This window comes from Ochotona princeps, chromosome 5, assembly GCF_030435755.1.
Source record: "Ochotona princeps isolate mOchPri1 chromosome 5, mOchPri1.hap1, whole genome shotgun sequence".
Lineage (NCBI taxonomy): Eukaryota > Metazoa > Chordata > Mammalia > Lagomorpha > Ochotonidae > Ochotona > Ochotona princeps.
The window spans coordinates 36503525-36529001 of record NC_080836.1 but is presented as its reverse complement, the minus strand read 5'-3'; positions in this window follow the sequence as shown (position 1 = coordinate 36529001).

The window sequence follows — 25477 nt, the reverse complement described above, 5'->3', positions numbered from 1 at the left end:
CATGGGACACATCTTATCTAGAAAGTTTATATTCTATTTTAACTTCAGTGAAATTTATGAACCTATCTTTGCAGACCAAACACTTGAACATAAAAAAAACAGTGGGTATTTTTATATTACAAATGCTGAGCTGCTTCATTTAAAAGACAAGGAAACAGATTCAGAAAACTGAAGTGCATGCTGCACAATTTGTTAATAGATGTATCAGGGCTAGAAACCAACAGAATACTATAGAAGAGGATCAACTATTGAGGTCATTGACAAAAATTCAAAGCATTTATGATTCTTTTTTATTAACATTTATTTATTTTTATTGGAAAGGCAGAATAGATTTACAGAGAGAGAGACAGAAAGATCTTCCATCCACTGGTTCACTCCCCAATTGGTCACAATGGCTAGAATAGCCTATCTGAAGCCAGGAGCCAAGAGTTTCCTCCAGATCAGACATGTGGGTGCAGAGCCCCAAAGTTTTGAGCCATCCTCTACTGCTTTCCCAGGCCACAAGCAGAGAACTGGATGGGAAGTAGAGCAGCTGGGACATGAACCAGCATCCATGTGAAATCTCTGCACTTTCAAGGTGAGGATTTAGCCATTGAGCCATGGAACCAGGCCAATATTTATGTTTCTTTACAAAGTCCACCAAATGAACCTCAAACAAGTTCCCCTCTCCAGAAGAAACTGCTTGTAATTGTTTGCTAGTTCTACAACAGAATTTTCAAAATCAAATAATTTCATACAGTATGGAGAACAACAGAAAGTAAACTGAATCTACAGAGATCTGCAGAGTGCATACACAATTCTGTGTGAACACACTTAAAAGTGGGAAAAAAAGGAAAGCATACTTTGGACAAATGAATCCAAGGTATTTTAGACATTATCTAAACTATCTTAGATCACACCTCCATCTGTTCTTCACCTTTTTCTTCTAATATAGTCCTTATGCCTCCTCTTAATTTTCTTTATAACTTGAATCACTGTGATTGTATTTCTTGTATTATGCAGTTACACTACCTCTTCAGTCATTCTGCAGCATGCCAATACCCAAGCCATACCCTGTCGTGTCTTTTCTTTAATATTTATTTATTTTTATTGGAAAGATATACAGAGAGGAGGAGAAACAGAGAGGAAGATCTTCTGCCCACTGGTTCACTCCCCAAGTAGCCACAATGGCCAAAGCTGAGCCAATCCAAAGCCAGCAGCCTCTTCCGGGTATCCCACGTGGGTGCAGGGTGCCAAGGCTTTGGGCCATCCTAACTGCCTTCACTGGCCAACCAGGAAGCTGAATGGGAAACAAGGCCACTAGAATTAGAACCAGTGTCCATATGGGATCCCAGCGCGTGCAAGGCAAGGACTTTTGCTGCTAGGCTACCATGCTGGGCCCTACCCTCCAATTCGCATACCCAATTCTCCACCTCTACCACTTACATGTTTAGTGCAACAATGTTGACAAAATCCACATTCTATTCTATTCATGATTAACTTTTACATTTTATCTAAAAGTTTCTTAAAAGTCAGCCAAAAGTTGAAAAGCATTAACTATCACTTAATTAATAAAAGTAGTATTCATTTCAGAGACAACTAAAGTTCTATATATATCTATATGTGTTCTAACATATTCTTTTTCACGGAATAACAGTATCCCCTTGCATTATTTTTGCTTTCTTTCCAAATACTTGTTAAGCATCACAAGTTCAATAACGTTGCTCAATTATTCCAGATGCTCCTGCCAATCAAAGCCCTCCCGACGCTGACCAATTGGCACATGGAAACCACATAAATTGTTTACCTCTTAGGGCTACTTTATTTGTAGTAATCCACCTCTTTGTCTTTCCCTTAATTATACTTGAAGAAGATTCAAATTTAAGTGACTTAAAAAGACAGGTTATATTACGGGAAAATGTCTTTCAACTATATTTCCTTGATATTCTACTAGTAAAAATCACTAATACCTGAAATGGATATGAAATTTTGAGTTGCAAGTGTAATTTTCCTTCAGAACTTTGAGTATTCTGTCAATAATTGTTCTAGTTATGTTGCTTTCTTACTGAAACTAAAGTTAGTAGGATGATAAAATTCTTTGCTGAGATTCAGTATGATGCTTTGACTTTCCATTGTGGTTCGTTCCTTCTGCTTGAATTATTCAGATATTTTTCTCTATTTAAAATTACAAATTTTTCTCTTAATTTCTCTAATTTGAAATCTTTATATTGGGGCTAAGTACCAGACACAATAGTTAAGCACCACTTAGCATGGACACTTCCCAAATCAAAATGCCTGAGTTTGTGTCCCAACTTCACTTCTCCTTCAATTTTCAGAATGAAAATTCAGACTGGACCAGCCCAGGTTGTTACTTTTACTGAAACCACAAGTTCCATCCCTCTGCTTATCCTTTGTTTCTGTCTCTCTCTTATCTCTGTCTTTCCCTTCTTCACTTTATCTCTCTCCCTCCCTCTCTCTTCTCTTCTTCCTTTTTCATCTGTCTCTTTTTAAAAAAAAATGTTTAAAAGAAAAGCTCTAATTTTCATTTTTCCATTTAGCACTCCTTTTCATATGTGATTGTAACATTTTCTTGAATCTCTTCAAGAATGTTTATTTTCCCCTTTTAGAATATCTTCATGACTTTTTTCTTGAAAGGTCATTTTGTTGTTATCTGTCTCTCATTTCATGTTGCAGATTCTCTTAATGTTTCTTCTTAATCTATCACTTGTGAACTTTGGTTGGTGTTTTAAACTTAAGCAGAAATTATTGGCCTTCTGTGCCTGAGCTATCTCGTTAACAAGACTGTGCTCTAAGGTAAGCAAGGAACTTATTTAATTAAAAAATCTCAAGTACTAAAATAAAAGGTGCTTTATTGCATAGTTGTAAGACAAATCTCTTTTTGTCTTTTATTCCTTGGCACATCAGGCAGATTCATTATACAAGTACTAAGGGGGATTGGTTATGTGTAGTAGTTAAAAAAAAAAAACTTCTTAAATAGATGGTGACACCAGAAACAGTTTGTTAATAGAAGGCTGACTGTTCCACCCATATATATTTGCTGAACGTTTCAATTTTGTCCTCTTTTTTCCTTGGCGTTATCTAACCTCAAGATGTGGTGGTTTGCCAAAGGAAGACTGGCCTCCCTATCAATTTCAGGCTTCTTCCTCTTCTACATTTTAGCCTACTTTTTCTGCTGAGTGCTATGATACTCAATTTTTGACAGCTTTATACTTTTTAACCTCTCCATTTTACGCTTGAGTTACTTTGCAATACTTTGTCCATTTACAATAGATTCCAACTGAAATGCACCTAAACTAAGTTAGAAAAAGCTTTATTTTTAAAACACCTAAATTGCAGGAATCCCAAGACCAAACAAAAGTGCTACATTATTACTTATCCCCACAGTCATAAGGGCAAAATCCCCATGCAATGATTCAAACAAGGCTTGCTTTTTAAATAGAAACTAATTGCCCATATGAACAAATCTGAGGGATATGAAGCAAAAGGAGTGCCATGGACCTCATGTTTATGCCATGCCTTCTATTCTTTTATATCAAAAATGAACAAATGGTTAATATTCTCAATAAAAATCTATTGATGTTCAAAATTATTTAATGATACAGCTTCAAACATCTTGCATCTGGGGAGGTTACTTTTCCTCACAAAAGGAATGGAAATGATGTGTATGTTATTCATCTTGCATTAAAATTTTACACAGATAATAAGAATTTGTGCATGATACAAACACAATGGGCCTATTATCTGCAACAGCAAATGAAGTGTCTCATAACTAGCAATTCAATGTGTTAATTCAGCTGTACCATCCAATTACCTACGATTCATCTCAACTTAGTGCACAACAATGAATGTCTTTGAAACATCTGTGACAAAATGTCTGCTCTAGGCTGCCAAGCAGGAGAAACACTATCCCTAAGTCCCTAAGTCTAGGAGCCTGAGTCCCAGAACATAAATTGTTAAAATTGTTCATCACAGTCCATCACTATGACAATGAATTTCTGACATAAAGTCAATAATCTAGATCCAGTAATGAAACCTATATAGGGTATTTTTGTTGGTGGTGGGTTTTTTTTCTTACAGGGAAAATGTGACCAGGGAATGTGAGAGCTGTGTGATGACTGAAACTGGCATCCGTTCAAATAACACAACATTCTTTTAGAGCCATGGTCCTGCCAACTGCCAACTGACCCCCAGTCCCAAGCACACAATTCTAAAAGTAGACAAAGGTAATGAGATGTGAATTTAGAATTCCAGCCTCCTGCTAAATGACCCAGATGCAGGAGCTATAGCATCTGTCTCCTACCTACTCGGAGACTGAATGATGAAATGACCACAATCTCTTGGGTTTTTTACTTATCTTTTTGTTTAGTTTTTACAAAAGCAGGAAAATCAATATATAGTTCAATCCTGCTAAGTGAGGATTTATGAATCCATAGAAGAAAGATAATGTAAAGTAGATAAAACACTACAGGGTAGGAAGGAGGGAAGATAGGAGAGAAAGAGAGATACAAGGAAAAAGACATAAGAAGAAAAAGAACAAAAATAAATGACAAACAGTGTTTACTTAAAAGAAAATAAACAGGGGCCAGCGCAGTGGCCTAGCAGCTAAAGTCCTTGCCTTGAACACGCCAGGATCCCATATGGGCATCGTTTCTAATCCCAGCAGCCCCACTTCCCATCCAGCTCCCTGCTTGTGGCCTGGAAAAACAGTCAAGAACAGCCTAAAGCCTTGGGACCCTGCACCCATGTGGGAGACCTGAAAGAAGTTCCTGGCCCCTGACTCCTGGCTCCGGATCGGCATAGCACTGGCCATTGTGGTCACTTAGGGAGTGAATCATCAGACGGAAGATCTTCCTCTCTGTCTCTCCTCCTCTCTGTATATTTAAATAAATAAATCTTTAAAAAAAGAAAGAGCTATGCTTTAAATCTATCAAGGACATAGATAAAATTTAAATCATACACACACAATGTTTTTTAATATTTTTCTAGACAAGTGAAATGCACTCCCTCTTAAGACTAAACTATCAAGAGAGTTAAAGAAATAAGAGCCCAAAAATCTTGAAAAAGAAGTATAAATCTGCTACAGCCAAAAGATTGTACTGTATCTTCAAACTAAAATAAGACAGTAATCCTATAAACCTTCAATTCATTTAAATAATTTGAAAATGGCATGGTTTCCACTTGCAGATTTTCTAAAAAACCTGACAGGCAGAGTGACTCATTACTGAGAATAAGGGATGCAAATAATTTACATAATCAAATATGAGCCTAAATTAACATTTACCTTAAAACTCATGAAAGAAAAGTCATATTTAAATATTATGTTAGTACCGTAAACAAAAATATTAACTATCAGAATGTTGGTGACAATCAAAGGCCAGAAGGGGAAATGAGCCTCATCAAGAATTATTACATAAATTCTTGAGATTACAAATTATTTTAAATATTTTATTATGAAATAAGCTTACAAAAACCATACTTGAAAAAATATTTTGAAACAAGGTTATTTCTAATGCAGTTTAAACATGTTTTCAGAAGTACCACAAGAAATCAAGCTATAATTAAAGATACAGCTATGGATTAATGGGTGGGCTAGAATTTATAGATTGAAACAGTCATTCTTTCTGTTTTTTAGAAGATTTCTCTATTCAATCACTGATTTAAAAAAGTAAAGAGATCAGCAGCAATTCAGAGCTGCTGAAATATCAAAACCTCGGAGCATGCCCCACACCGGGGACCTTGGGCTGGACTGGGAGGCTGGTGTGGCTTCTCCTCTTTTCTCCCTCCCCCCTTCCTCCAGAAACATGAAGGAAAAAAGAGAATGTGGAAATAATGGTCTCTCCCACCTTGCTGTAGCCCTTGGCCCTTTGCACCTGAATCAACTATGTAAAAATCATCAAACACAAAAACAACTATCTTTTTTAGAAAAGGAAAGGGAAATCTATTTTCTATTAACTTGCCAGGTCTGGGCCAGGTTCAAGTCAGGAGCCAGGAGCTCCATCCTGGTCCACCACACAGACGGAGCATTAGCAGTGCACGTAACTCTAACTGCCTTCCCAGATACACTATCAGGGAGCTGGGTCACAAGCAGAACTGCCAAGACCTGATCTGCATTCTGACCTAGGAAACGTCACAAGCAGTGGCTTACCTTGCTATGCCACAATGCTGGCCCTTCTCAGACTTTGTTCTGTAAACTACATTGTACTTGCTGCTGCTATTATTATTTGATCTGCATCTAACAGAGGTCAAAGCAATGATGACTGTACTAGAAGAAAACTATTTGATTTTTTTTCAAGTTTATTGTTCTCTTCATAATTATTTTCCCTTCTTAAGTTGGTGCTATGTCTTTTACAAGATAAACATTGTTTATTGCTTTGCAATTCTAGAATTCTGTGTTTTGTCAAGTATGTTTCATTCTCTTTATGGCAATCTTACTCAAATATGAAATAAAACTTGGGAATCAGGGTTTCACTTTCAATCTCCTACTTGAAACTATGTGATTGAGAGCAGTCAATTTTAACAAATAAAAATAGCATAGTCTTTGCCCTTCCACCTACTATTTTACACCAGAAATTTTAAACTTTTAATTAGCCTTTTGGTTCTCAGTTTTCCCACCTGTACAATGAAGATACTTAAAAAAAAAAAAAAAAAAACTACTTTGTACATTGTTACCATCAAGGAATTACTATGTATACAGCATATGAGTGTCTACCAGGTATGAACCTGCAACATGTTGTCAAATAAATCAAAATAAACAAAAATTTCTGCAAATTTGTAGAAAAAGTGAAGGAACATAACACTGCACATCCAAAACATCAAGTGAGACTTTTATAAAGTAGATTTTGTGGATCCACCCCAGGCAAACGGGCATGTATACTGATGGGAACCAACAACTTGATCTAAAGAAATGATAACAACAAACAATGAAACTTCTAAATTAGTTTGGATTTACACACACATTTGGTAGTTGATAGTCAATAATGCCTTAAGTCAATTTAGCACACTGCACACATCCTTATCAGCACTCTTTCTTGTTCCATGACAACAGCCACCATCGAAAGCAGTCATGGCTTAAAAGCATCACTTAGCTTTAAAAAAGCACCTAAAAGTTTAGGTTTGGAATTCTACAACTTTAGCATTGGAAGCAACGCAGACAAGAAGCATAAACAGGATCAATTCATCCCTAAAGATCAGGGGACAAATTCCTATGATTTCTCGTTCTGTTTTGCCCAGCATTCATTACTTATTCCTGGACACAGATTGATACCACGCTAGTGACAGTGATTTATAGTTAATTACCTGGTAAGAAAAAGTCATCTCCAATCCTTCAATCATTTCAACAAACATTGAAGTGGTAAACTAAAGCTAAAGCAATTGCTAGCATCTTTTCTAGGTCCAAATTTTATTACACAGACTGGCAACCAGAGGGAGACTGGAACAAGCTGTAAGGACCACATCTCATTAAGTCATGGATATGACGACCATGCCAGTGCACGCTGCGTGGGCACAGAAAGTAAGTAATATATCAGAGTGGTTCAGATGAGGAAGGCTTTCCAAACAGTCTGCAGGATGAAATATTTTATGGTAAATTTTTCATCAGATTTCATTTAAAGTAGAAAAAAAGCAGAATGTGGGAAGATACACAAGAAGCTAAATGCATCCAATTGAAAGATTTTTTTTTTTTAATTTTGGGAATCAGTTCTTCCATGTTAATTGGCGTTTAGATCTCCACTCTTACAAAATTATGATAATAGATGCAGATTTTAAACATGATTATTATAGTGCAAAAGAAAATGTCCACATGGAAGCTGATGTCCACGTTTTTAATGCAACATTTTTTAGGGGGGTGGGGAGGAATGTCAGATTCAGAACTATTAGTGCCATGGCTTCACAGGAAGGAAGAACTGGAGGCATCCTGGCCCCTAACACATAGCTATGTGGTGCTGACAGATGCATTCTCATTTATGCAACAGGGGTAGCAATACTACTTATTAATCATATGGTTTGTAAAAGGATGAAATGTGGTAACACCTGTCAGAAATTTACTTACCACAGAAGAAGTACAAAGAAGCACAAAGCCAAGCTTAATTACTGACTCAATTTACAATCAGCTCATCATGTTTAACTCCCTCATAAATAAGTTGGAATGGATATACCTTCATGCATATTTTTTCAATATTCTTTCTTTAAACTAACAGCACTACAGCATCAAGGTCTTGAGAGTCATAAATCTTGCCCTCTCTATCTGTTAACTAATTATATAATAAAAGCCTCAAGAGGAAATTAAGTCAGTTATTATGCTTCTAATCTGCAAGAACTACGTAACCCTCCTCATATGTCAAAATCCATTTTATTAACAAAAAAGGAGGTGCTCTGCTGCTAATATCAAGGCAATTAATTCATAAGACAGGAGACTAAGTTGGCATTTACTTCAATCTCTGAGGCATAATTTGGGTGCTTTGCGATTATGCAGGCTGTGCTGTAAGTCCTTTCTGTTTACAGTGGCTACTCCTCGCACATATTACACCAAAGTGTCATCCAACAGTTTAATCATACTCCTCCCATAATGTTCTACAAGGGCTTAACTACGATTAAAGTGACAAATCAGTACAGTCTAACTCCCTATCATGTTAAAAATCCTGATGTGTTTTGGACAGCTCCTATCTATCCTTACAGTAAGCACTTGGTAAAACAAACACACAAAAAAATAGTAAGGAGTCAACATTGTAGTACAGGGGTCAAGTTACCTCCTGCAACATGAGCAACCCAAATCAGAATACAAACTGGAGCCCTGGCCGCTCCCTGATCCTGTACATGGGAAAATGGAAGTATTTTCTCCCCTGCCACTCACAGGAAAGACGAGGCTGGAATTCTGGGCTCCAGGTTTGCAGGTGTTTAGGTAGTAAGGCCAGACTTCTCTGTCTCTCCTGCCCCTGACACACAGTGTATTCTCTGTTACTTTGCCTTTAAAATAAATAAGTCTTAAAAATAGAAAAGAAATATGAGTAATAAGGGAAGTGTATTGATTTTCTCATGACATGTAATATAATCATACGTTCTCATCTCTAATCATAACCATTACTTATCTTCCTGCAACCTTCCCAAGCTGCCTTGAGTGGATTAATTATTGCCATGGAACAATCTTTAACAACTGCTATTTTGGAGATGTGTTATGTCTACTGTGGAATGTAGGTGACTGCAGTAGGAGAGACATTCGGAGACAGTCTGATAATTTGCTAAGAATATAATTCTACGGACATCTAAGAGAAGCTGTTCCCTCATAAAAACAGCAGTCCTACCTAATTAAACTTACAACTTAAAGTTTAAACCTCATCAGTCTCTCGGTAATCTGTAGCAGTGCCTTCTAAAATGTAAAAAATGTTAGGTTAAATAAATACTTCCCAAAACATTGTAAGAACACAAACTTGAAAAATTTGTAGCAAAAGAATGAGTTCAGGAATGCCAGAGCACACAGTAACCACAGTCACGTCATTAATAGTCATTTATTGGTAATCAAGTGTAGCCCAGCATGTACAATAAACATACATCAAAACTGAGACACCTGTCAAAATCTCAATCAAGGAGAAGCAAATATGGAAGGAATAAAATGCCTTACACTTCTCCCAAAAGTAACTGTTTATAGCGCCCCAGATGAATGCACTAGTACCAAATTAATATATGTATTCATTAACACAAATGTCCTTGAATACTCAAAGTACTAAGTTTCACAACGGAAAGTGATCTTTTGCAAAGACAAACAGTGCTGCAACTGAATCACAGAAATTCTTAATTAAACAATTCTTAATTAAAGAAAAAACTGCATCTAGGAATGTAATCTATTAAATGATAAATGAAGCCCATGGGCATGAGCCACCTTCTCTGATACCAGTAGCTCATATGAGCACTGGTTCAAGGCCTAGACACTCCACTTTAATTGCAACTTATAGATAATACACCATTGTAGAAAGCAGCGGGGACAGCGTAAGGCCTTGGGCCCACTGACCTCAATGAAACTCTTGGCTTTTGGCTACAGCCTCTTTTATGGCCATTCAGGAAGCGATGGTGAGTCTAGGATGTTTTGCTCCATCTGTCCCTTTCACTGTCTAACTGGCTTTCAAAGGCAGATTTTACAGACAGAAAAGGAGAGACAGAAAAATCCTCCATCTCCTGCCTCAATCCCCAAATGGCAGCAATGGTCAGAGCTGAGCCCATCCAAGGCCAGAGACCAGAAACCAGAAACCAGGAGCTTCTTCCAAGTCTCCCACATGGGTGCAGGGACCAAGTCTGCTACTTTCGCCTGCTACTTTCCCAGGCCACAACAGGGAGCTGGATCAGAAAACGGAGTAACTAGGAAACAAACAAGCGTCCATATGTGATACGGTGCTTGCAGTGGAAGGTTAGCATACTGTGCTACTCTTTCAGCATCAAATGAAATACATACACATATATATAAACAAATATATACGCATATAATTTATATATGTATATATTTGTTTATATATACATATGCATATATATATCATGCATATACATATTTTTTTTTAAGATTTATTCATTTTATTACAGCCAGATATACACAGAGGAGGAGAGACAGAGAGGAAGATCTTCCGTCCGATGATTCACTCCCCAAGTGAGCCGCAACGGGCCGATGCGCGCCGATCCAAAGCCGGGAACCTGGAACCTCTTCCGGGTCTCCCACGTGGGTGCAGGGTCCCAATGCATTGGGCTGTCCTCAACTGCTTTCCCAGGCCACAAGCAGGGAGCTGGATGGGAAGTGGAGCTGCCGGGATTAGAACCGGTGCCCATATGGGATCCCAGGGCTTTCAAGGCGAGGACTTTAGCCGCTAGGCCACGCTGCCGGGCCCCATGCATATACATATATATCATATATATATGATTTATCAAATCAGACAGCACTAGATCTTTAAATATGACTTGTGGTTTCAAACATATGCTCTGTGTGCGTGTCTGTGTGTCTGTGTGTCTGCGTAGAGGGGGAAGAGAAGCTGCCTTAAGTAATATCAAGTAGATGACCAGACTCAACAAAGAACACAAATTTAAATACTGAAGTGATAATTTACAGGTGATTATTCTGCTACCAAGAGCAGGAAGAATGTAGAACCAAAGCCCAGTTAAAATGCTTTGGTAATTAGGCATATGGCCACTCAGACTTCAAAGTGGTGACCCTGTTAGATCCCATTAGGTTTAATACGTCCACATGTTCTTACTGATGGGGACACAAATCCAAGTGACATATTAAAAGTCACAGTAAAGGATGTGTTCAATACACAAGGTGGCACTGGCAATGCAATGTCTAAAAAGAAAATCTGGGGGAAGAACACAACTCTAATCACTGTCTATCTCCGTAAAGCACAAAAAAATACTTATCAGAGACATGTAGCATTGGCATTTATTTTACCAGTTGAGACTTCAATCTATGAGCACTTTATACTCAGTCTTTTCCTTTACCGCTATTGTTATTCAGAAACAGAAGGATTCTCTTCATTTGTCCACCATGAAAAACAGACATATCATTTCGCAGTGTTTCTAAAATAACAAAGTTTTCACAAGCTCATGGTTCATTACATAAAAATGTTCCTGTTACAACTGCTACTATTTTTGTAAAGACTTGTTTATTTGAAAAGCAGAATGACAGAAAGGGATAATCTTTCATCCACTGGTTTACTCCCCAAATGGCCACAACAGCCATAGCTGGGCCAGTCCAAAGCCAGGAACGAAGAGTCTCCTCCAGGTCTCCCATTTGGTTACCAGGGGCCCAAGCCCTCGGGCCATCCTCCGGTGCTTTCCCAGGCACATTAACAGGGAGCTGGATCAGAAGCAGAGCAGCAGGCCTCACTAAGTGCCTATATGGTGTGGCTTTATGAGCTACAAGGGATCTCCCCTCCTTTCCCTCCTCCCCTTTCTTTGTAACTCTGCCTAATAAATAAACAAATGTTTGCATGAGAGAAATATATTTCACTCCTACCTATTTATCCTAAAATAAATACACACTAAGTTAAAAATTAAACACATAAGCTAAATTAACAAAAAAAAATACATGATACTTCAACTAATCTCAGGATTTCTAACTTCATTATCATCATATTTAAAAATTTTTAATTGGGCAAAAGAGGGCCATCAAATAACTTACAGGTAACATTTTTAAATCAAAACTGGCCTAAATATGCTCCTGTACAATATTCATGGTAAATCAACAACCACTTTATAAAATGACTAGCATGTCAACACAAAAGCAATATGACATCCCATAGATTACTACTAGGACTCTGAATCAGTAGGCATTAAATTTCAAGGTACTTCGGCAAATCCTCATATGTATGTAGCATCACACTTCTCATATATATTTGAAGCAGCAAGAGAAACTATAAATTATTTAGGGTAAGTGATTCAGTTTACAGATCAATTTATAGCCTCAACAATATTTTAAGCTGATACATCTGTTCTTTGTATTAAGAGAGCATCTCACTTGTTTAAAAACCACTCAAAAGGCTTCGCCCCAAAATGATGTCATGTCTCAGGCTGTGTTCAGGTGGGAAGGTTGACACGTGTCCCTCATCAGGGACTATAAAGTCACTGCTTCAAATAACATCAGCCACATCAGAGATTTGAAGATTGGGACAAAGCCAAGCAATGAGAGGCCCCAGGCAAATGCAACAGATGACTGTTTCAACAGCCCTTCTACTAGCTATTAAACCCTAGCCACAAAAGACTGAATGAAAAAAGAAGGTATACTCAACCTTCCAGAATGTTGGCTCATTAGCCTGGATGGATTAATTTGGAAGCCTTATCATCAGCTGCATGTTAAGCAGCCACCAACAAGTTTTTATTAAGTACTTACTAGCTGTGTAACATGGCTCTAGGGTTTGTACATCTGAGAAGGCATCCTGCCCGCCGGAGGCTTTCCAATCCAGCAGCACCCTCCCATTCTTTGCAACAGCTCTCATACCTTCCCCTTCAAACCTGACACAGTGCCCCACTTAAGCCAAGAGCTGAAGCTCAGGAGTGGGATGAGCATCACAGAAACATGAAATAAAAGCATTTATCTCATTAAGCAGGAGGAGGCAAGGAAATTATCAGTGGAGAGTGGAGGCAAAAGTGGGCAGGGGCATAAGAAAGAGATGTGAAATCTTGGCTTGGGCAATCAGTATAGACTCACGCCTCTTAAAAAAAAAAAAAGCCTGCCTCAGGTCTCGATAATTTTCCAAATCCATCCATCTCTTAAGTCCAAGGAACTAGATTTCAGTTGTCAGGGAAGGAGGAGTTTATAGAGAAAAGAAAGGGCATGAGGAACATGAAAATGACCCCCAGAAGGTGAGAAGTCCAATGTCAGTCATCCATAGGCTGGTCCTACTTTCTCCATATGTTCAAAGCAGCATGTTTCGTTAACTCTGGAAGGCAGGAACACAAACGGCTAAGCCAGGGACCTTGAGCAGAGGCAGCCTTCACAGAACACTAACAATCTGGGGACCCCAAGGAAAGCAGAAATTTCAAAGGGATGTGGCCATCAAGTGCCTAGCCCCGCAAATATTCCTCTTTGCTGTTTGCAGAAAGAGTGAGGGTGATCTGGCTCTCAGGGCTGAGTGAAAGGTTGTTGGAAGCAAGCATGCCTCCAAAGCTCCTCTGCACGGATGGCAGCACCTTTGCCTCGGGAAAGCTCCTACCCGTTCCAGAATAGTTTCCCCTGAACGCCTAAGCGTCTGTTTGCCAGTCTGCTGTGTGTTCTCCTGAGGCTTCCTGTTAAAACCTGGAATACACACACTCCTCGCCTGGAAATTCAACTGAGCACAGTCAAAGAACAGAGTAGAAGAGCAGCCCTGGCAGCATTTGCTGGCCAGACCCAAAGCCTCAGCGCGCTTCGGTAGCGGTTCCGGCAGCGCAGCGCCCTCGGACCCAGGAAGTGGAGGCTGGCAGGGCGCCCTTCGATCTACCCCTGGAGCACTGACAACTGCAGGTTGCCTCCACCCCATCCCCGGCGGCCTCGTGCAGCTAAGTCTGCACGTGGAAGTGCTGGGGTGGTGGGCTGGGCATACTCCTTGCACCTAGGGGGCAGGGATGACAGAGGGATTGGCCAGAAGCAGAAGCGGGGTGTGTGCTGGGTGTAGGGGGTGCTGTAGCTTGGACACATGGGGCGGCAAAAACCAAGCAACATGAACACAGACACGGCGGAGAGAATGAAAGAGAAACACAGCTATGGCTGCGGGGGCAAAGGAGGAGGGGGGGTGACAGGTGACAGGATGGGGAGAACAAGAGCCACAGAGTCAGAAACGCAGTCGCAGACGGAGTCAAAGCTGAGAGACCAAAGACGGACGGGGCACCGCCAGAGGGGCAAAGAGAGAGAAAGAGGAAAGTAACCATCCGAGACACCCATGCCACACAGTACACCCAGTGTCAGGCCGAACAGAATGGCCCGCGGCTGCCCGCAGCTGGTGGGAGAAAGTTGCCAGGGCGGAGAGGCCGAGCAATCCCAGCCACCAAACACAACCAGGGCGCAGCGCCACAGCCCCCCAGTTCGGTCGCAGTAGCAGGGAGAGGGGGGCGGGCGGGAAAGCAGAGCAGAGGATGAGTAGCTGCAGAAAGTTCCGGGACCCATGATCCTGCCTCCGCACCTGCAGCTGCGGGTGAGTGCGTTCCGAGCTCCGCGGAGACCACCTCACGGAGACCGCCCATTTCCCTGCCCCTTCCCCCCCGCCAGCGGCTCCACTCCTATTCTAGGCACTCGCTGCGGGACTTTGCGGCGTGCGCCCCCCCAGAACTCCGGCAACCCAGAGGGGGCTCGTCCCAGACGCACACACGCGCGCGCGCGCGCACACACACACACACACACACACACACAGCAGGGAACGGAGAGAGATGCAGACCTGCTGTCGAGGTCAAGAAGCGAGGTCCGACGAGGAGCCGAGCGAGCCGCGGTCCACTCTCGGGATGCAGCCTCCTCCGAGCAAGCCGTGCAGGTGTTGGCCGGCAGCGCCGCGTGCCGGACTCGCCGAGCCCGCGCTCACCTGGAATCCGCGCCTGCCCCTGCGGGTGAGCGCAGCGCGAAGCCCCGGCTCCCGCCCGCGCCCTCTCTCTTCACACTTCTGGGAGAGCGCAGCGAGCCGGCTCCGGCCTCGGCCAGCCCCAGACAAGCGCCCTCATAGCGCGGCGGCGGGCTGGAGGGCTCCGAGTGCGCGGCGGGATCGGGTGCCGAGGCCGAGGAGGCAGAGGCACCGGGCGAGGGCTCCCAGCACGGTATCACCTCAGCTCGGGCGCCGCCGCCGCCGCCTGGTCACTTGGACTCCGGCCCCCGCCCCCCTCCCACCCCAGCCCGCCGCACGCCGCCCGCCGGCCCCTCCTCTTTGCGCTGCCCCTCCCCCTCGCGGAGCCCCAGCCTGGAGGCCTCTCACTGGGCTAGTATCATTTACGTAACCAGCACCCCCAGCCCTCCTTCCTCCCCGCTCCCGCTCCTCCCCGGGCTGGGGCGGTGCGCACCGAGCGCGCTCCGGCTGCTCCTGGAGCTGCCGCTCCGGCGATGCGCACAAGTCCCGCGATACTTGGCAGGCACGGCCCCCAAGAGCAAGTGTGGGGTCAGCGCCTCTCCCTGGAGAGCTCCACGCGACCCCTGGGCGTCCCAGCGCTCCAGATAGTGGAGACCAGCTTGCATCCACAGTCCTCCCTCAAAGCGCCAAGGAACGTCTGAGAGGGGAGATGAGAGGTCAGGGATTGCCCTCGAGGAAAGCTCCTGGCAACCCCACCCTTGCCGTCGGCTTTCCAGCTGGGAGCTGCTGCGCAGCCTAGGGGTGTCAGGCTCTGAAGCACAGAGGTAGAGTTGACTTCTTGCCCGTCACAGTTTATGTGTTCTGGTTGGCGGTTGCTAGACAGAGGAATGCAGAGTGCTTCGTTATACTCTTACTTTATTTAAACAGAGGTATTGGGGGGAAAAAGGAAGGTGTGGTACTACACACCAAGTACCTGAACGTTTGCGGAAGTTAACACGCAAGGTTACAGAAAAGCCATGCCACTGGATGAGTTAAAAGACACGCAAGTATCTTACTACTGTTCCTCGCCCTAGCCAGGACTTAGGACTCAGGTATGATTAGCATATGAAAAAGTTTGTACCCATCCTCCATCCCCCGCGGCCTGGTTGAGAGAACTGTTTTAGTATATTGTTTGGTCATGCAGTCATTGTTGGCTCTTGGTTGAAGTCTTCCGCTTCTTTGACTCTAATTTTTCTTTTTGGCCAGAAGGAATGACAGGAAACCTCTCCGTGTAATTTCACATATCTTGCAGCTTATTCGACAGAATTAGGTAAGTATATGACAGCTACCACTAAAATAAGAAGAGACATTGTACAAATATGTAATGCTACTAATTATAATCTAGTATATAATCAGCATTTTGCTATAATCAAAAAAGACTACTTTTAGAGATGTTTTTGTAGCTTTCCACGAATCAGTTAACGACACAGGAATGGTAGTAACTACTTTTGATACCACCTCCCACATTGTCCATCCTCCCCCACCAATTATGGATTGTCTGAGAGGCTGGGCGGGCCAGAGGGCAGAGTCCCATCACACCACCAAGGAACCTGGAATTCCCATTAGGTCCTCTTGTGAGTTCCACTGCTGCCATTAGGTCGCCTACCTCAACCTGTAATGTTGGGAGAAATTATGTACAAGCAGATAAAAGATAGGAGCTTTAAATACTAGTGCATAGAAAGGTACTTCAAAAAGGTAATGGAAACAGAATTTTTAAACTGTGCTTTTGAAAAGAACAGTCTTTGAAAAGCTCATACAAAGCACATATTATGAAAACAGTATAAGCAGATTTTGAATTTTTTGGACCAAAACAAACTTATCTTTTAATTCCATTTCTTCAAGAATTTGTTCAAATACGCTGCTCACACATACTTAAACACATGTAAGGCTGGGGCCCTACATTCATCACTTATGCAAAAAGAAGCAACACCGTTTTTATGGAACGTTTATGATATTGTACTTCTGTCTAGTGCTTAACTTAGGAACCCTAAACTTAGTTGGAAAAGTTACATATGCAAATGTTTATATGTATGATTGTTTATATATATGATTGTTTAAATAGTCCCAAAACCACCCTAGAAATCATTGGCTTTAGCTGCCTAACACATCACCCTGAGACAGCAAGCACCTAGAGTTTCTCAGTGTACTGTGTGTGGGTTTCCTGGGAGATTTTCGTGCTGAAAGACTCCTGTCAGATTAGAGGTTTGGGGCAGCCTCATTCACTAGTGGGGTAGTTGGCAAGCTCACCTAGTCTTGTATCAGCTCAAGCAACTCAAGTTTCTTCAACCTAGTCTGTCCTTCTGCAATATGCTAGTGGTCTTCTTCTATAGTGGTGGCATTGTTCCAAAGAACAACAAGGCAAAACTAGTGATGCCAATATTCAAAGCTCAGCTAATACACCTATGCTAATGTCCTGTTAACCTGAGCGAGTCACATGGCCCACCTGTGGGTAATATAGTCCATTTTGATTGGGAAACTGCAAAATTGTGAAGGAGAATTCACACACAAAAATTTAATCAGGATGACTTGAAGGCATTTGTGCAAATCTCAGAATTTTTAAGGAAATTATAAGGAAAGAAAACTGTACTATATAAACCTTATAGATATCATTATAACCAAGTAATCAAAAATCAGAATTACCAAAAATGGGATCAAGTGAGATCATGAAACTTATTATATGATGCACCAAGAGTACATTATATTATTTATATAGTATCTTAGGCAAAGATGAATAATTGGAGAAAGCAAACATAAACATGGATTTAGGAAAATTCTAAAACCTATTTTGTCTGTACTGTTAAAAAAATAAAATTACTGTGATAGTGATAAAAGTTAGAGGAAAGCTACAAGACTATTCCAAAGAAGAGTAGTCACAAACCATGACTCCTAGCAGCGATGTGTAATTTGAGTACTGTACTGACAGAAAAACATACATATAAAGCGCAGGATTGGGACAGCTATTAAGATAGGAGTACAATGAATATCTGACAGTAATTTTATTTTGGATAAATCATATTGAGATTTTTATTAAGTAATAATTTTGTTGTCATTTGTTATCAGAAAGCCCTTGATTTTTAAGAGACAAATAATAAAACACATTGTGGAAAAAAGCGCTAAAGCTTCTCATTCAGCCACAGTTCGTCAAAAATGAGTACAGAGAGTAACGCAGTGAACATGACAACCTTACCCTGTGGTGAATTTACCACTGGTAAATTTGGATGAAGAAAATGAACTCTTCATAGTATCTTTGAAACACATGCTTAAGCTTAAAGTTTTGGGTTATTTCATAGACAGCAGTAATCTTTCCTTAGCTCATAAGAGATTAAATGAGTGTGTACTGAAAGTCATGTTATATTCAATATAAATAAGAAACCTAGGAATTTATCTTTAATCAAAGGATACTCATTATATGTACTTTGTTAGAGAAATAAGATAACCAACATCTCACAATTAATTGAAAACAAGACAGGCAATGGAGGGCCCAGTGCAATAGCATAGCGGTTTAAGTCTTCACCTTTAAACGCACCAGGATCCTATCTGGGCACCGGTTCTAATCCCACAAGCCCCACTTCACAATCCAGTTCCCTGCTTATAGCCTGGGAAAGCAGCAGAGGATGGCCCAAAGCTTTGGGACCCTGCATCCACATGGGAGACCTTAAGAAGTTCTTGGCTCCTAGCTGCAGATCAGCTCAGCTCCGGCCATTGTGGCCATTTGGGGAGTGAACCATTGGACGGAAGATTTTGCTCTCTCTCTCTCTCTCTGCTCCTCTGTGTATCTGCCTTTCCAATGGAAATAAATAAACCTTTAAAAAAATTTTTTTCAAGACAGGCAATGAATGGCTTAGCTGGAGATTACATTAAAATCAGAGATATGAGCTTAACAACTAAAATCACATTTTTTATTAACCAAGTTCCTATTAAAGTGGAATTTTTATTCTATTTTATTATTTGGATAGACATTATAAATTTTAAATACACATAGATGAAATTGTCAGGTTTTAGATAAATATTAATATAATAAATATATGATATATAAATTTATAAATTTATTTATTAATTATTAAAAAGAAGGAAAGTTGTGTTATTACTTTATGAATTCAAATTTGAATGTGTAGGAGGGCAGAGTTGTCATTATTAGGAAAAACAGCAAAAACTATGAAATTCTTTATTTTTTTAAAGATTTATTTATTTTATTACAGCCAGATATACACAGAGGAGGAGAGACAGAAAGGAAGATCTTCCGTCCAATGATTCACTCCCCAAGTGAGCCTCAACTGGCCGATGCACACCGATCCAAAGCTGGGAACCTGGAACCTCTTCCGGGTCTCCCACGAGGGTGCAGTGTCCCAAAGCTTTGGGCCGTCCTCGACTGCTTTCCCAGGCCACAAGCAGGGAGCTGGATGGGAAGTGGAGCTGCCGGGATTAGAACCGGCGCCCATATGGGATCCCGGGGCTTTCAAGGCGAGGACTTTAGCCGCTAGGCCACGCCACCGGGCCCTACAGGGTATACCTTACGCAGAATGAGATGACACTGAAATCTATTGAGAAAGAAATGCTATCAGAATTTCATAGTTTTTTTGGGGGGGCCCGGCGGCGTGGCCTAGTGGCTAAAGTCCTCGCCTTAGTTAGTTGTTTGAAGCTTTATTCTTAATTCCAACATGCTCAATGCAACAATCATAAAATCTGCTATGCAACAGAGATCTTGCCTCTGACTCACTAACTCTATAAGACAATGACTTGTTCTCTGTGCATTGATGTCTTATATACAGTGAGTCAGATATAAGGATAAGATAAGTATCACTCACGCTATTCTTTAAAGATTTATTTAATTTGATTTTTTATTTTTATTTTTATTTTTGAATTTTATAGTACAATTCCATAGTCTGGGATTCCGCCCCCCGACAAATTCGCATCCCCCAACTGATTTTCCTCATAGTATTCCTTCATAACGAGTTATAATTTACATCAGTCTGTTATTTAAGTGTGCCCTGACCTTGCTGGTATAATGTCAGACAGTCCAGCATCCAATTGTCTAGATATGTCTAACAGTTTCATTGGGAATCCATCTTTGATTTGGAAATAGAGTTGCATGTTGCATTAAATCTTCACATCTGAATATGGTAGTCTCTATTACTCCATCACTATACATTCCCTTAAATGAGAAGCTACGAAATAAGGTCAACAACAGGTATGAAGTTAAAACAAAAACTAAAAGGAAAAAAAAATACAGCACCATAGAGTTGGGGAAAAAAAGCGCAACTGAATAACCAACACAAGGGTGACAAAAAGAAAACACACAAAACCTCTTGGGTAAAATGTTGCCACTGTTTGGTCCATGAGCCAGTGATGAATTTGACAAGAAACAATAAAGTGTTTGGAAGAAATTAAAACAAAATCAAAAACATCAAAACACATGGGATGCAGAAAAAAAGTATGGAAAGGGTTATAGAACTTAAATTTGCATGAGAAGTACAGTATTTTAAAATTTAAATGTTTTAAAGGATTCCCAGAATCATATTAGATTTTTCTTCCTAAGCCTCACTTTTTCAGTTATCCTATTTATAGCTGTTATTGATGTTGCAACATAATGTGCAAAGCAAAACTTATATGTGTTAGACAAGAGCATTATAAGTAAGCAAACTCATGAATTATTCAATGATTAATTGGGAATATCAAATAGAAAACACAGTATGGAGTACCAATAATCTTTTTCTTGGCCTCTATGTAAATATCTGGTTAGAGAGTGGAAAGAATTGTTTCACTTTGCATCTACCTATGATGCCAGATTGATGCCAATACGCGATTTTCCCTGTATCAAATGGCTCATTCAGTAAGAAACATCGACTATCGTTCACTGATAAGAATCACTCACAGTTGGGCCCGGCAGCGTGGCCTAGCGGCTAAAGTCCTCGCCTTGAAAGCCCAGGGATCCCATATGGACACCGGTTCTAATCCCGGCAGCTCCACTTCCCATCCAGCTCCCTGCTTGTGGCCTGGGAAAGCAGTTGAGGACAGCCCAATGCATTGGGACACTGCACCCACATGGGAGATCCGGAAGAGGTTCCAGGTTCCCGGCTTTGGATCGGCGCGCATCGGCCCGTTGCGGCTGACTTGGGGAGTGAAATCATCGGATGGAAGATCTTCCTTTCTGTCTCTCCTCCTCTGTGTATATCTGGCTGTAATAAAAAAAAAAAAAAAAGAATCACTCACAGTTAAAACTTAGCTCAATACATGCATGGAAGATATCTTTTAATTTGTTTTCAAAGCTTAAATGTCATATTGGGAAAGCATTCCATCTAATAGTTTAGACAGTGCTTGGTATATCCACATGCTCTACTGGAGTGCCTACGTTTGAATCCTGGCTCTCTTCCAATTGCAGATTCCTGGCATGTGCACTCAGGAAAGTAGCAGGAGATGGCTCAAGAAGTTGGGTCCTTGATGCTCCTGTAGACACCTCAAGGACACCTAGGTGACCCCCAGTGAGCTCCCAGCTCCAGTTTCCAATCAACGTTCACTATTCCAGGTATTTGGAAAATGGATCAGTAAGTAAAGATCTGTTTTTCTCCTTCCCTGCCCTCCTTCTCTCTCCCTCTGCCTCTCTCATTTTCTCCCTCTGATAAACTAAATGTTAAATTTCATACTGCTTCATACATTAAACATCAAAGAAAATAAAGCGTTAGGATTTAGCTCAGATTACATAAAGGCTCATTAATTCACAAGTATATACTAATTTTAGGGCATTTACAAAGAACTACGGACATAAGGGTACTTCAAAACATTGTAAAAATATCATTTAAAAATTAGTTCATTTTAGTTCAAAAAAGTGAATATCAGTTTTATCATAATATTTTGCACAAAGTTTTGAAGATTCCATCATGATTACAATATGTGTTTTTCCTTGAAAAAAAATAAAGCATTTTGGAAGTGTAAGTTACAGTAAAAATAAGGATAGTAGTAAAAATTCACTCATTAAGAACAAGAAAATGCTAGAACATTGAAATAGTAAATTCTCTGATTCTATTATTAACAGCAGTAGGGCAGAGAGGCCAGGGCAGAATGTGAAGCAGCATTCTCAGGTAGTTTTCCTTGAAGCAATTATCAGTGTAACGTAAAAGCAATGACGTCTATTAGTCATAAAGAACACAGCAGTGAATTCTCCATCAGGAATCCTATAAGCATGGGTATCAAGCTTTTAACAGTTTGTATTGTAAGGTATTAACAAGTGATTAGATTTATAAGTAAAATGAAATTGAAAATATTTATCTTTGCCCCATGGGTATAAAAACAGCTTCACAATTTCCTCCTAGAGACTCCGTTAGTCAATTTGATGGCATCTCTGTGCTGCTTATCTGAACCAAAGACTCCTGTATATGAGTGTATATGTATATAGTGTTTATCTATGAATTGTAGATACCTGGTTATCTTTCTCAGGATATAATTGCTGTAAGACTCTTGAACGTGAAAAATCTGTGTTTATAGCTGCTTCATGAAATGTACAATGGTACTAAGTGTGTCATCTGATATTTACAGGGTTATATTGTTTTTTTGAAGACTCTTCAATACTGATCAGAATAAATATTCAGAGTGGTTAAAAATTAAAAGCTAAAAAATAAACACTTTTTCCCATAACTTGCAAACTATGCAAGCTACAACTTACCAGATCTTAAAATATTTTAAAGTTGTTTCATGGCCTCTAGGCACCTATTAAGGGAAAGTACAGAAAAGTTAACTACATTAAAATAGAAACAATTTTCCAAACCATACTTACTGATTAATCCATACAAAATTTGTGCTTTTCTTTCTTGATACATAATTTTCCTTCTAGGCTCACATGTATACATCCCATATATTGTGAAATAAAATCAGCCTGGTTTGAGTATCCAAAAGCTACCTGACTTTGGAGAATGTAGACCCCTGAGAAAGGACCACTTTGTTGATAAAACATATGTATCTATATATTACATATCATAATATGAGTTTGAGAATTAAAAGACAAGATATATGGAGGGTCCCAAGTGTTCTGCCTGTGTCATGTTGGGAACACAATAAATAACACCTAATTCTGACTATTGATTGTTCAGAGGTACTGTGTTCAGTTATGAAACATAATAGAGGTTTAAGGCAGATGATATTTTTTTCATGCTTCCTACTGAGAAGAACTTAAACATAGTAGCCAAGTAAACCAACCCTGTCTGTATACACATCACTGGTCTTACTGCCTTACCTTTCTTCAGCTCTTTCACCTCCCTAATGGTCTTAGAGCAAGCATTTGTACATGACTCTCTTGCAAGGAAGCAAAGTAACTACCCCTACTGGTTGCATGTGTACACATGTGAGAATAGAATACATGTAACCATGCAAGAGTAAACACAAGCACACAGTTTCCCACTTTAGAGAGTTACACTCCATCAATTTTCTGTCACCAGTCATAGAAACATCTCCAGAACATGTTACTGAGTCCTTGCCACTGAACTAGATCCCCGGTAAATAGCATGGTGGTTATATTGTTGCTGCTCATCTGTTCTTGCTCTCTCCTCGATAACCACCACTAATCAGGAAAAGCAGATCTTTATTATTTTTACCATGTTATCATTCTTCATGATCAGCCTTTAAGACGGCCTCTTTTTTTTTCCAGTTCTTTCTTTTTTTTTCTTTTTTTCTTTTCTTTTTTTTTTTTTTTTTGAATTTTTATTCTTCATGATACAGTTTCTTAGGCTCAGGGATTTCCTCTTATATCTTCTTCCTAGCTCACCCCAACTGATTTCCCCTATATAATTACAATAGTATATTTCTTGAACAACAGTCACAAGTGCATCATTCTGCTCTTTAAGTGTGTCATGACATTGTAGGTATACACAACAGTAGAAAGACCTTAAATGGCCTCTTCATTAGATGTGCCTCTGTTGCAGGAAATTTGAGGCGAAACACAAAAGAAGAATTTTCATGTGGACAACTCTAGTTTGCAAACTAGAATTTATTTAGGAAAAGGGGGAAAAGGGCTCCTGCCATAGTAGCAGGAGGGGTTCCAAAGAAGGAAAAGTCCCAAGGTAATGGTGGAAATGGTGTCTTTTATGCACCATCTCAGAGGAGTCACTCAAAAGACCAAAAGAAAAGAAACCTTATTCACAATGAGCAGCAATGTCTATCACTTTGTCCGGAACTAAAGGACCTCAGAAGGGTGTGATGGGTAACTCCCTCCTCCCATTCTGATGACTAGCTTAGTATGTAGGCACCATGTCTTTGGCAGTGACCCAGACATGAGATTAGCACGGGCCATCTCTTTGCTTTTGTTATGACAACAGCTCTGAGATGTGGAATTAATGTGTTGATTCTGTCCCTTTATTCTCCCTCAAAGGAAGAAAGTACTCTTAGGAGGTTAAGAAATGGGGAGAAATACAATTTTATATTTTAAAAAGTAACTTCACCAGGGACCAGAAAACCTAACTGCCTCCTAACTGTCTGACTCTTCACACACACCTCTCTATTAAGACCATCTGACCACCAACCATCTGCAGAGTAATCACCTTCTGTAAGCTTTGCACTTAGGAAAAGGAAGTAGAATCCAATCAATTTAGTACCATCTCTTCTGAATTCTTCAACATTCTTTGCTGACTTCAAAGTGCAAATATCTCTGCACAGGCTCAAGATGTGAGAAACGTAAGAAAGTCTGAAGATGGAACAGAAACAGAAGTGTCAGGATTTAAACATGTTGATGATAACTTAAACATTTTGCAAATTCCAAAGTTGAAAAAGGAACTTCAGTTTTATTACAATAGTTTGCCTTCTATCAGCTAAATAACCAAATTTCAGAAGAAGTATAAAATCTCTGAATAAATTCATGTATGTAAATGCAATTTACTTACCTATTATTGAGAAGTGAGTTATCTGGTACTTCTTTTTCCATATTTTAAAATACACTTCTTAACTATTGAGGAGTATTTTTGTGATGAGTGCCAATGGAAAGAGGGACAAGTCCTATTCATATGTATTATGAACCTCAACCGTGATAGGCAATTCTATAGGACTATTTGAATCAAATTCTAAACCATTATTCTTATAATACTGTACACTATTGCAGCATTTACTACAAGGCTTTTGGAAATCTTTTATTAAAAAGTATAGAAATGATGATTTACACATTTTAAAATAAATGTGTACTCTTTAAGTAAAAATTTAAAAGGACCATTGAGTAATATTTGGAAAGTGGTCCCTGATTTCCATTTAAATCCTCTTTATATGGCTCAGGAAAACATATTTTGTTGCCTTTTCTCTCACTCTCAATATTAAGTAAAATTTAGACAAGTATGTTTTTATTAATTCATTTTGTCAGTAATTAGTTTCTCATATTTTGAGATAAAATTCTAATGAGAATATTTCCCAAATAACTCATTGGAAATAAAGTAAAAGCAGCTTCTTATTTCTTTGTTGTACTAAGGTTTGTATTT